The 11,114-nt window shown below is 48.0% G+C and overlaps 1 pseudogene across 1 annotated transcript; it reads right to left on the reverse strand.

Moving 5' to 3' along the window:
* Positions 1-1,990: 1,990 nt before the first annotated feature.
* On the reverse strand, positions 1,991-2,865 carry LOC306648094 (large ribosomal subunit protein eL15-like; annotated as a pseudogene). The gene has a single exon. The product of its transcript is annotated as a large ribosomal subunit protein eL15-like (transcript).
* Positions 2,866-11,114: the final 8,249 nt, after the last annotated feature.

The following is an 11,114-nucleotide window of genomic DNA, read 5'->3' on the forward strand; positions in this document are numbered from 1 at the left end:
TTCCTCCACGTGCAGAGTGCCTAGGAGTCCTTCCCTCTGTGACCCCAACACTGACTCCCACTTGAGGGCCCCAGGTAATCCAGGATGACCTTGGCCGAGGTTGCCAGCACCCCAGTAAAGCAGAATCCTGCTCGGAGGTGTGAGCTGCCCAGGAAAATAAAAAGTCTGAAATAATCAGTAAGGAATAAAAGACAAAGCCAGAAATTAGATTTAAAAGGGGAGCACCCGATGGATCTTCCAGCCCGATAGGAGCTGGAACTGAACAACCCAACAGGCCCCAGTCCTTTATTTAAGGGGTGTAGATCGAAGGTCTCCGTGTGGCAGGGACCTTGAAGTAAACGGGCTGTTCGGTGCCTGGCAGGTGATGCCCATCTCTGGGCAACTGTGCTTGATCCTAAGGCTGTGAGCTAAGGCAGGTGCCAGCGTGATCTGGGAATTTCACCCAGGAGTTCGCAGAAAAGCAGCTTCCCTGCCTTGTGTTGGCTCAGACAAACCCATAATTCATACGACTTCCCACAGCAGCTTATAAGTGACCTTGATTCTGCTCAGCCCTGCTTGTCCTCCTGCGCGACCTACCCGTTAACGGCTGCTGGGGATTAGGATGTGGGCATATTTTCCAGGACGGGAAGGGGTGGTGTTCTGGCCACCATCGCCCTTTGCCACTGGGTGACCTAGGGTGGGTCACGTGACCTCTTCACGTCTGCTTCACCATCTCAGAGGGTCTGCCTGTGGCACACACAAGCCCCGAGTGCTGGCTCCATCACTCCTTGCTGTGTTAATTTTGACTCGTTGCTTCTGTAACCGGTGCTTTGTCTGAGCCTCAAAACCACTCTGCCCATGTTACAGGTGGAGAACGTGGGGGTTGAAGAAATGAAGTCCCTGGCCTTTGGGTGGTGTGACTTCTTTTTTTTTTTTTTAATAAAAAAATAAATCAGTTCAGGGAGGATATCAATTAAGACCTTAAAATTGAAACATCTGTTTAATGCAGCAACCAAGAATTTGAAGAGTAAGGGCAATTCATCCTCCATATTCAACTTCACCCTGGAAAACAGCAGCCTAGTCTTGGATAATATTAATAGGAATGAAACAATGAAATGTGGTAATATACTTAATTGATGACCCAACTCCTTGGGGGGGGGGTTGTTTTACCAGGGAGAAAAATAGCCAGACGACAAAACATTTAGTAGTTTTTTAGTAGTCTTATAGGAGTTGCCCAAGACAACTTGACTGAGCAAGTACTTTTAAATAGACAATCATACATTTGCCCATGTGGCTTGAGGATTCATAGTGGTTGCAAAACTAGCATTAAGTACTTTGAAATATTGATCAGGACTCAGGACTTTTTCTAACCTTGCAAATACTTAGCAAAAAGTCACCAGCTAACCAGCTACACTCTAGCATGTTACTAACTTACAAACCTTAAGGTAAGCAATGAATACTCAACCCCATGTTTCAAAAATATATTGGCATACATGTCACAGAATACTGTTGCAACAAGTTCAAAATGCTGGATTCCCTGGAGCCACATGATTAAACCAGCATTCACTCTTCATGTGAACTTATAGGATACTGTGGAAACATTTTAGCAATTTTGTTTAGCCTAGGCTCTTTTTTTGTTTGTTTGTAAGAGAAACCTCTTGCAACAAGTTTCTTATTCTGAAAATGGATAGCATTTGGGGAATTTTTTTTCCCTTTCAGAAGCAATCAAATCAAATTTATACAAATCAAACACTGACTTAAATTTTAAAATGTGGGCTTGAAAGTTGAATGCGTACGACCACGATATGGGGTTAGGATCGCCTATCCACATCTTAAGCAAAATTCAATCTTTAAAAGTTTATACTGCCACACTCCAAAAAACCCAACCACTTTAAGTAAGCTACCGTAGCATCGCATTATCCCAATGAAGTTGTAGGTTTTGTCACACGCACCAAAGCAATCTACAGGGCTAGTTCCAGCACTCCTCCTTTAAGGAATTCATTCAACACCTACTATACCACAGAGCATATTTTAAACACTGACATGTAACTCCCTAATAAGATAAAGCAAGACAGAAAGTTTATCTTATTAGAAACAAGATACACCACCACTTATTGTCTTCAAACATTATTGCACTTTAAATTCCATAATTTGACAAAGCATTCATGAAATAATCTGCAGACTAGTTTTAACAGACAAATAACACCTTTAAGCAGACATGACTGTCCTAAATTGTTTATTAGGTATGAATTTTACAAACATCATACTTACATTAGCGGTAATGGTGGAGCTGGAGAGTATTGCGCCTTCTCCAAGCTGCACAGTGAGAACCACCAATAGTGTGGTGGAACTTGTGGCCCTTTCCAAGGCCACGACTCTTGCGGCCTGCAGATGTTAGGCCGCGCATCTCCCTGTGCTTGTGGACTGGTTTAGTGATCCATTGGGTGTCAGGATTTCTTCTGATAGCTTTATGGAATGGATCAATGAGGATAACCTCAAAAAATTTGTATGTGGAATCTTCACCAACCTATAAGAATTCAGGACTCACAGAGCCCCACAGTGGCGTCCAGCTCACTCCTCAGCAACGGACTGAAGGCTTCAAGCAAACTTTAGCTGGTTAACACCATGATGGACAGGCTTGCCATACGTTGCACCCTTAGGCACTGGGCGTTTGCGGCCACCGCGGCGCACACGAATTCTGTATATGACATAACCTTGCTTGGCCTTGTACCCCAGTCTGCGTGCTTTGTCCAGCCAGGTGGGGCGGGGAGCCCTCTGGAGCGCCAAGAGCTGGCGGTCCTGCCAGCAGCGGACTCTCAGAAGAAAGCGCATCACATCCAACTGCTTCTTCCTCCATAGCTCTTGGATGTTCTGGTACGCACCCATCTTGGCTCACCTGATGGCTGCCTCCAGACTGGGTGGTGTGACTTCTAAGAGGCAAGCCAGGACAGAAACCCATGCTCACCCCTCCTGGTTCATGATCATCCTCAGAAACTACAAGAAGAAATTGCACCAAGGCCTCTGTATTTACACAGTGTCTTTATGCCAGTCGCCTCATCTGATCCTTTACCACGTGGGCCATGGTGTCCCTAGCAGTTGGTCCTGCACCCCGCATGGTAAGGGTGCTCTGAATGATTGTGCCCAACCGCCCCCTGGTGCACAGTGTGATGTGTCCCAGGGGAAAGTTCACAGCTTTCCACAAGATCCACAGAGAGGGAAGTCCTGCCTACATCTTCCCAGCAACCAGCTCCATCATAAAGCAGCCACCTCATGCAAGTCACTAATCACGCTAGAGATTCCAGTGGTTTCAGGAGCTGAGTGCCAGGAAAAGGGACCAAGACCAAACGCATGTTTTACCATGGGCTTTTGTGGATGTCAGAGTCAGTTCATACCTGGATCTGTGTGAAGCTCTCCAAGTTGCCACAGAAGGCCTCTATTAAATGGGTCTAGGAGTACACACACAAAAACGAGCAAATTAACATGAGAAAGTCATCTTTAGGATAAAGAAATTGGACTACTTTCAGGTTTGTTCTGAGTTTCTACATGCTGTTTTTAGAAGAGTAGGCCCAGTAAACCTACATTTTATTTAACTCAGTGAGGTTTGAGTATTTTAATAATGGAAATTTTTGTTATCCACTTACCACACAGTTTAAAAAACACAACAGTACAGGTATGGGCAAACTCACATCACCCCTGACAGCTGGCTCCTTGGCGTCCTTTCCTACTGGCAACACTATACTAAATTTGGAGTTTGCTATGCCTGTGCTAGAGCTTATATTTTTATCACAGGTATATGTGTCTTATTTTGCACAGTTAAATTTTAAATACACGGTGTCATACTATACATCTTCCTGGAAGTTAGGCATCGCTGTGAGACTCAAGGGTACATAAAGAAAGAATGGGGATATTTATTCAATTGTTTCATCCTTTAAAAAACCTATTTTTTAGTTCTTGTTTTCTGTGCATAAGATCTATTTGTAAGGTGTGTTTGCAACTTTCCTAAGTTATTAAGTACAGATGTAGGTCATCTGACCTAGCCCTCCTCCCCAGGGGCCATCTGGTGGCCCTGCCATGTCCATTCCAGGGACACTGTCACACTAACCCTTGCTTCAGGCTGAGTCCTCACTTCTGCTTCAGGGCGGGACTCTGAATGCACGGGCCCCAAGGCCTGTAGAGGGAAAGGTGGAGGACAGGTACTACTTCTCAACAACTCTCTCTGATTAGTTTTTGAATGTCTCATATCCTGATTTGATACAGTGGTATCCCAATGTGATCATGCCCTGTCTGCATTGGTTGCAATCTGTGAAGAACTTCTCCACTCCAGACGTATCCTGCTTTGTGTCTCTGTGTAATCATGGCTTCTATTTATTTATTTATGTATTTATTGCAGTGCTGGGGATTGAACCCAGGGCCTTGTGCTTGCGAGGCAAACACTCTACCAACTGAGCTATATCCCCAGCTCACTTATGGCTTTTTAAAAAATCCATCTAGAGGGGTGCTTTACAGCTGGTGGGTAGACTGCCTTCGTGTCTGGATCCCACTTCTTTATTTTTATTTTGAATATGCAGAACAACTGCATGATTCGAAAGTCAAATTTATTTAAAAACATGAACAAGGGGAGGTTTCAGTCTTACCCAACTTCCGTGGGTCCATTATAAATAACTATCTCCATTTGTTTTTGGTGTTTTTTCTGTTTCTTACCCTAAGGATGGATACACCCATTAGTCCTTAGTTTCATTCAAGTGCTTCCTGAAAATCATTTCTTACTGGGTGCCAGGCCTATACAGATCTCACGTCCGTGTGCATGTGTGTGTTGCTCCATGTCCTGGTTAATATTTGGTGATTACAGATTTAAAATTTTTATCATTGTACTGAGAAGTAATAAACTATTTTATGGTTGCTTAAATTTGAATTTTTTGTTACTATTTACGTGTAGTAACTTTTTATTATTCACTGGGTATTCATGTTTTGCATGTGAATTGCCTGCCTGTATCATGACCATTTTCTTCATGTTGAATCACTTGTTTTATTTTTACTGATTTCCAGGAGTAATTCATATAATTAGTTTACAAATTCTCTACCACTAAAAGGCATTGTCCCTCCTCCGTCCGTTTTACTTTATCCGTGCATTTCTGGCTTCTCTGATTTCTTCCTTAAAGACTAAGCAGTATTCCCTTATGGAAGAAAAAGTATCGCATACCGCTTGGGGACAAAGATGCAGCCAAGTAGGCCAGCGCAGGAGGCCACAGTAGACACTCTCGGGGCCACCACGGCCTCGTCCCGGGGCTGTGGTAACCTGAGAGGAAGGCCACCCAGAGGTTGTAGACAGCAGCATGCTGAAGGGGGGGACCTGGCGGTGAAGATGCCAGGCAGGTTCCTTGCCAAGAAAGCTACAGTACAGGTCCCCAGAACCAAGAGGCCCAAATAGCCCGGGACGGAGTGGAAGGGCGTGACAAAGTCCTGGTTGCACTGGACTGTGATGTGGCCAGGTGGGGATTGTGGTGTGGGTCCCTGTCTGGGAAGGGAGGAGAACTCCCTAGAGAGACCCCCAGAAGATCACCTGCATGAGAGCAGGGGGAGCTGTCTGGGGGCTCACCACCGTCAGATCCTGCTCCTGGTCTTGCAGCTTGGAGGGCCACAACCGCGGTGCTGGTTTTGGCCAAAACAGGACATAGTCACCATGAACCCAGCTCTAAGGAGGTCTGATGAAGGAGGCAGGTGGCCGGGGGAGGGTCGCTGATGAAGAACTGGGGCAGAGGAGGCAGAGCACAGGACGGTGAGGCGGCTCTGGCCCTGACCTGGTGCTGTCTTTGCCCACGGGGCTGTCTCAGTGCCTGCCAACACCGCTGTTAGGGTCCCATTCCGACTAATCCCCGGAGAGTCAAAGTGAACACGCGGTAATGCAAATCACACGACGAGGTTTTATTAAAGCAAGCTGGAGCCTGGCCTGGACCGCAACCAGCCCCTCAGACCCATACGATAGCTGGGGGGGAGCGGCCCCGAGGGGCGAGAAAGCGCTCTATTTAAGAGCTTTTTCCAGCATTCACACACAAGGACCTGTACATTATTGGTTAAAATTCACACAGCTAAATACTTGTCCTCTTTTGGTTTGGTCCCTCCACTTTATTTGAATCTTATTGGGTCCCACCAAAACTGAACGGCCCTGGAGGGAGCAGGGAGGAGGGAAGGAGTGAATGATGAGGGAGAGGGGTCAGGGCTAGGTCCCCTGTCCTTGAGAGATGGGGTCTCCGGACAGCTGCACAGTCCTCAGGAGGATATCTCTGAACAGCCTTGATAAGCCCGGGGCCCAGCGCATCCCATTTGACCCTTATTGGCCCTCGAAGGCGCCGCTGTGGCGGCCGGCATCCTCAGCGCTTGCACGCCCTTTTCCTGGGGGTGCGGTTCACAAAATAGCTTGTTTCTACAAGAGGGCTGCATGGATGGCACCCCGTTCTCAACAACCGCCAGGACAGAGCCCTTCCTGCCAGAGTCAGGCCCAGGGGTCACTGAGATCAAGGTCTCCTTTTTGGGCAGGCAGTGTCCCCGCTTCTTGTTTTGATGGTGGCCTTCAGGCCACAACCTGCATTGCTCTGTTTCTGAGGGGAACAAAAAGGGTCTCTTAGAAATAGGCACACACACTGGGCAAGGTCCACTGCCCAGAGCCGCCAGCAGCGCAGCCCTGCCCTGACTGCTCACTGGGCTGTTGGGTTAAGAGAAGACATGGCGTTTTAAGGAAAAACAGTTCACCAGCTACGCCAGTAACATTGGGGACAAGTTCTCCTGGAAAAACCTCCATTGCGAGGTACGAAATCACTGGATTTTCCCTCTCTGCCTCTGCCTGTGGACACACACACTCCTTTCAGATAGACAGGTGGGCAAGTAGATCTAGATAGGCAGTTAGGCTGGTAGATACAAGTCCATCCTTGTAAATAAATCTAGAACTGACCAACGCGAGGGAAGCCCGAGAAGTCCTTGGTAGAATGACAGCCAGCCCTGATGCCAGTGCACTGGCGGTTGTCGCCACATCACCGAGTCTCCCCTGGGGACTTCACACTGGTGTCTTTATTTGTTCATTCGTTTACTTTTCTGAACAAGTTTACTCTGCAGCATATCCTGCCAGCTAAAGGAGCCTGCCTGGGCAGTCATGGTTTCCCCTGATCTCTCTGGGGTGCTGACCAGGGTCGGTGGTCCTCCTGGGGGACCTGCAGGCAGCCTATCTAAATCTCTTGGAGTCCCTCTTGAGAGTGTCTTCTCTCCCATGTGCTGTACACCACCCTTATAATAAGACCGCTGGTTTCTCTCTTACTCATCTGCCTTTTGTTAACAGGAATATGTCACAGGTAAGAACACATGAGGTTTGAGAAAATTATATTTTCTCCTCTCAAATCCACTAATAAATTCCAAAACCTGGAATTATCACAAACCACATTTATGATCACAACGTAAGATATAAGAGATTTAAAGAGTAAAACATACAAAGAGCTTCACAAGTAGAAACTAAATATTTTTATTACACAACTTTTGGGTGAAAAGAAAAATCAGATAAAAATTATGATAAAAATTATTTCAAAAAACAAAGTTTAAAATGAACAAGAACATTTACATATACTTAAATATATATGTTCACGCACACACCTGTGTAATACCATATCACAATCTACAGCACACATTTAAAATAGTCTGGAGAAATAAAACAGGTCTCCAGAAAGTAGAACAGTCAGACCCAACTGGTCATTTGAAGGTAGTGTTCTACTCCTGGCCACCGTCTAGCTGCAAAAATAGAACTGCAGGTAGACTGTGCATAGGTGTGTCCTTCTTTTAAAAAAAGGTGTGTGTGGGGGGGGCGCAGAGAGTAAAACACCATGTCCCTGAAACACCCCTTTCCACTCCCAAGAACTAGCTGGAGGGGTTCCCACAGGGGAGCTCTGTGTGGTCCCTACTCAGTCCTGAACCCTGCCTCCCATCAGCAGGTGGGGCCCTGCAGGGACAGGTGCAGTGGTGGCATCTGCTCACAGCTTGCTGAGTGAGGGCAAGGACGGTGTTGGTGACACATTCAAGCTCCACTCCCAGGGCAGGGCCATGGGCCACTCCGTGGTGCCCGACAGTTATTGGCTGGGCCAACCCAACTTGGGGCAGGAGGGCAAGGTAAGAGAAGGGATCTGTCTTAGAGGCACTGGGTCCTCTCCCTGAGGAGGCAGTTTTATTTCAGTGGCCTTTCAGCCGGCCACAGACACCAGACCCACCAGTCCAGGCTGCAGAAACTTGCTGGGCAAGATTACCACTGGGGCAAGTCCTCACAAAGAAATTGTCTGAGGCCTAAGCCAGTGGTACTCAGTAGGGGATGACTCTGCATTTCCAAGGGGCACTTGGCACTGAAACTTGTCATAGCAGCTGGAGTTGCTCCTGGCACTCAGAGCCCAGAGATGTCTTAAACACCATAATATGCACAGGAAAACAAAAACAGACCAAGACTCAAAATCAACTCTGACCCATTTCTACCTGTGTGACCTTGGGTGTATTACTTAGGTCCTTGTGCATCAGTTTACATACCTGGCTAGAGATATCTGATGAAAAAACTCAGAAGCGGATTAAAGGAATTAAGCATGACCTTGAGGGGAATCATTAAAAATCATTTTTGATCAGGGACACGCTGGCTTCAGTTCTAGGGTGCTGGTAGTTAATAAGAATAGTCAGTGGTCAGCAATCAGAATTGATGTGCCCCAATTAAGGTCTTGTTCAAATGCAGAAACCACACCGGGAGACTAACGGGGTAGAACTGTTAACAGGACCCAATTTCAGATGTAAGAGACCTTGAGGCTCCCCTGTGGGAACCCCTCCAGCTAGTTCCTTTGTCTCAGCAGGCAGGAAAATGGGAGGCGGGTGAACCCAGATAGGATTTACAGGAAGGACTGAAACTCAGGCTAAAGGACACAAACAATCTTGATACTCTTTCAATGCTTGTTTAACCCAGCTTTTGATTAATGCTCATAACCAAAACCTATATAAACTTTTAAGCTAGCACACCAAAATGGTATCCTGCTTCCAGAGCCCCTCCCACATTGTGGGTGTTCTCTCTTCTCACCTAAATCCTACCTCGTTTGCTCTTCCCTTCCATGACTGTCTGTGGATTTTACTCTTCAATTCTGTGAGACAAGAATCCAGAAGGAAACTGGCCATGAGTCACTAGAGTAACTCCAGATGCAACACCAGGAGCTGCAACATACCGCTGGCTTGATAGTAGCAGAAAAGAATCCAGCTTTACCAGCAGCAACCCTTACAGCTGATCTTTCCTGCTGTGTGTAGCTGCTAACACTAAAGCAGGCATTGCAGCTGCAGAGATCAGCAGCTAGTACAAACTCCATCCGCTGACAGAAATGAATATTCAGCATCTTAAAACTCTGGTTTCAGTGGCAACACTAAAAGTCCCAAGAGTCATACCTATTAGGTGCTCTTTTTATCACCACCATCTGGTCACACAAATTGGAAGTCAAAACTAGTTCCCCACACATTGACTCTCAATACTGTTATGGAAATCGAGCTCAGCAAGAGACCAAGCACCACTCAGAAGGCTGGAGAACTCAGGTATATTGATGCAAGCGGACCCAGATGAGTTAATGCTTGGAAGTTTTGGGTCTTAAACTGAGGTTACATGGGGCTTTTATAGGAAACTTGACATAATTTCTTAACCATTACAACATTAGTGGGTTTGAATTCTTGGCCTATGTAACCGAAGACCATGCACAGGGAATTTATGGTAAGTAGTTCACAGGTGTAAAACAAAGACAGTAAAACATCTGCGAGTGTTATCCCGAAGTGGCCTTCACTACAGGCAGCAGTAATTCAACTTGAGTTTACCTCCCAAAGAGCTATATTTCTAAGAACTAAGCCTAGGAGGTTATAGTTTAGATAGCAGTTAATTGGCCTAGCAGTAAGTGACGCAGCCACATTCCTGTAGAGTTCAAAAAGTTACAAAGTGTAAGAAATGACTATATGCACAGGAACCTGTTGAATCTCTGGCCTTGAAAACCTGTCCCAGGGATGTTTACAATCCAATAGATAGGGACTCGGGGTTAATTAGGTTCCCTGAAAAGAGGCTGACAGAGGGGAGGAGAAAAATTAACCTTTTCCCCAGGTATTGGTTCTTCATCATAATGTTCTTATAATTTCACTTTATAATCAGTTCTGGTTCCTCCATCACAATACCTCGTTTCCAAAACTCACAAGGTCGTGCCTGAGAATGCAAGGCCTGGGTTGTGCTCTCATCCACGCAACCACAAAAACTAGGTCTCAAAACACCTGGTTACAAGAAGTGACTTCCCACACATAAACCACGAAAACAGATCTAGAGACAGCCAACTAAGTATCTCAGGCTTTCTGTGTTGCACCTGCGAAACTGGGCCCTCGTGCAAAAGCAGCCAGATTGCACGAGGACGCGCGCGGCAGACCCGTGCGGCCAGTGGCTCCCCAAACACGCGCACACTCTCCACCCGGGTCTGCACCTAGCGCAGGGAGAACACAATGCCAAAAGGGCCACACGTGACTCTGCCTCTGCCGGGCGTGGGAGCGCCAGCATAGCTCCGCGCTTGCGCAAAAGCCGCACTGACGCGGGGGAACCCGCGCCCGCCAATACAAACGGGGCTTGCGCACGCGTATGGCCACGGGCTGGATCGCCGCGCGGGCCCTGACCCGCCTCTTCCGCGCCGCGCAGGCGCAGTCCGCAGGGGCGCGCGCCGCGGGGGCTTCTGGGAAGCATAGTCCGGGGCCGCGCAGAGCACGCTGGACCTTCCCGTCCGCCAGGGCGCGGGCTCGTCGCCTTGCCCGTCTCTCGGCCAGCTCGTCGCCACATCGGACAGATGGGGACCCGCGCGGCCGGGGCCTCCCTCGCCCTGCGTCGTGGGGGCGGCCTTCCACAGTCGCATCGCCCAGAGGCTTCTGAGAGTTACAGGCCGACAGGGCCGTGAGTGAAGCCGCCTCGAAGCACACCGGCCTGGGCGCGGCGTCTGGAGGCCAGCGGGGCGGCGAGCCGAGAGATGCTGTGGCCGGCACTTCATGGAGGGGCCTTGGCCCCGAGGCGCGCGCACGCGGCCCCCGCCGGGTGAGGAGCGGGCGCTGGCGCGCGGCTTGGCTCGCGTCGC

The sequence above is a fragment of the Sciurus vulgaris genome (assembly GCF_902686455.1).
Source record: "Sciurus vulgaris genome assembly, chromosome: 17".
Taxonomy (NCBI): Eukaryota; Metazoa; Chordata; class Mammalia; order Rodentia; family Sciuridae; genus Sciurus; species Sciurus vulgaris.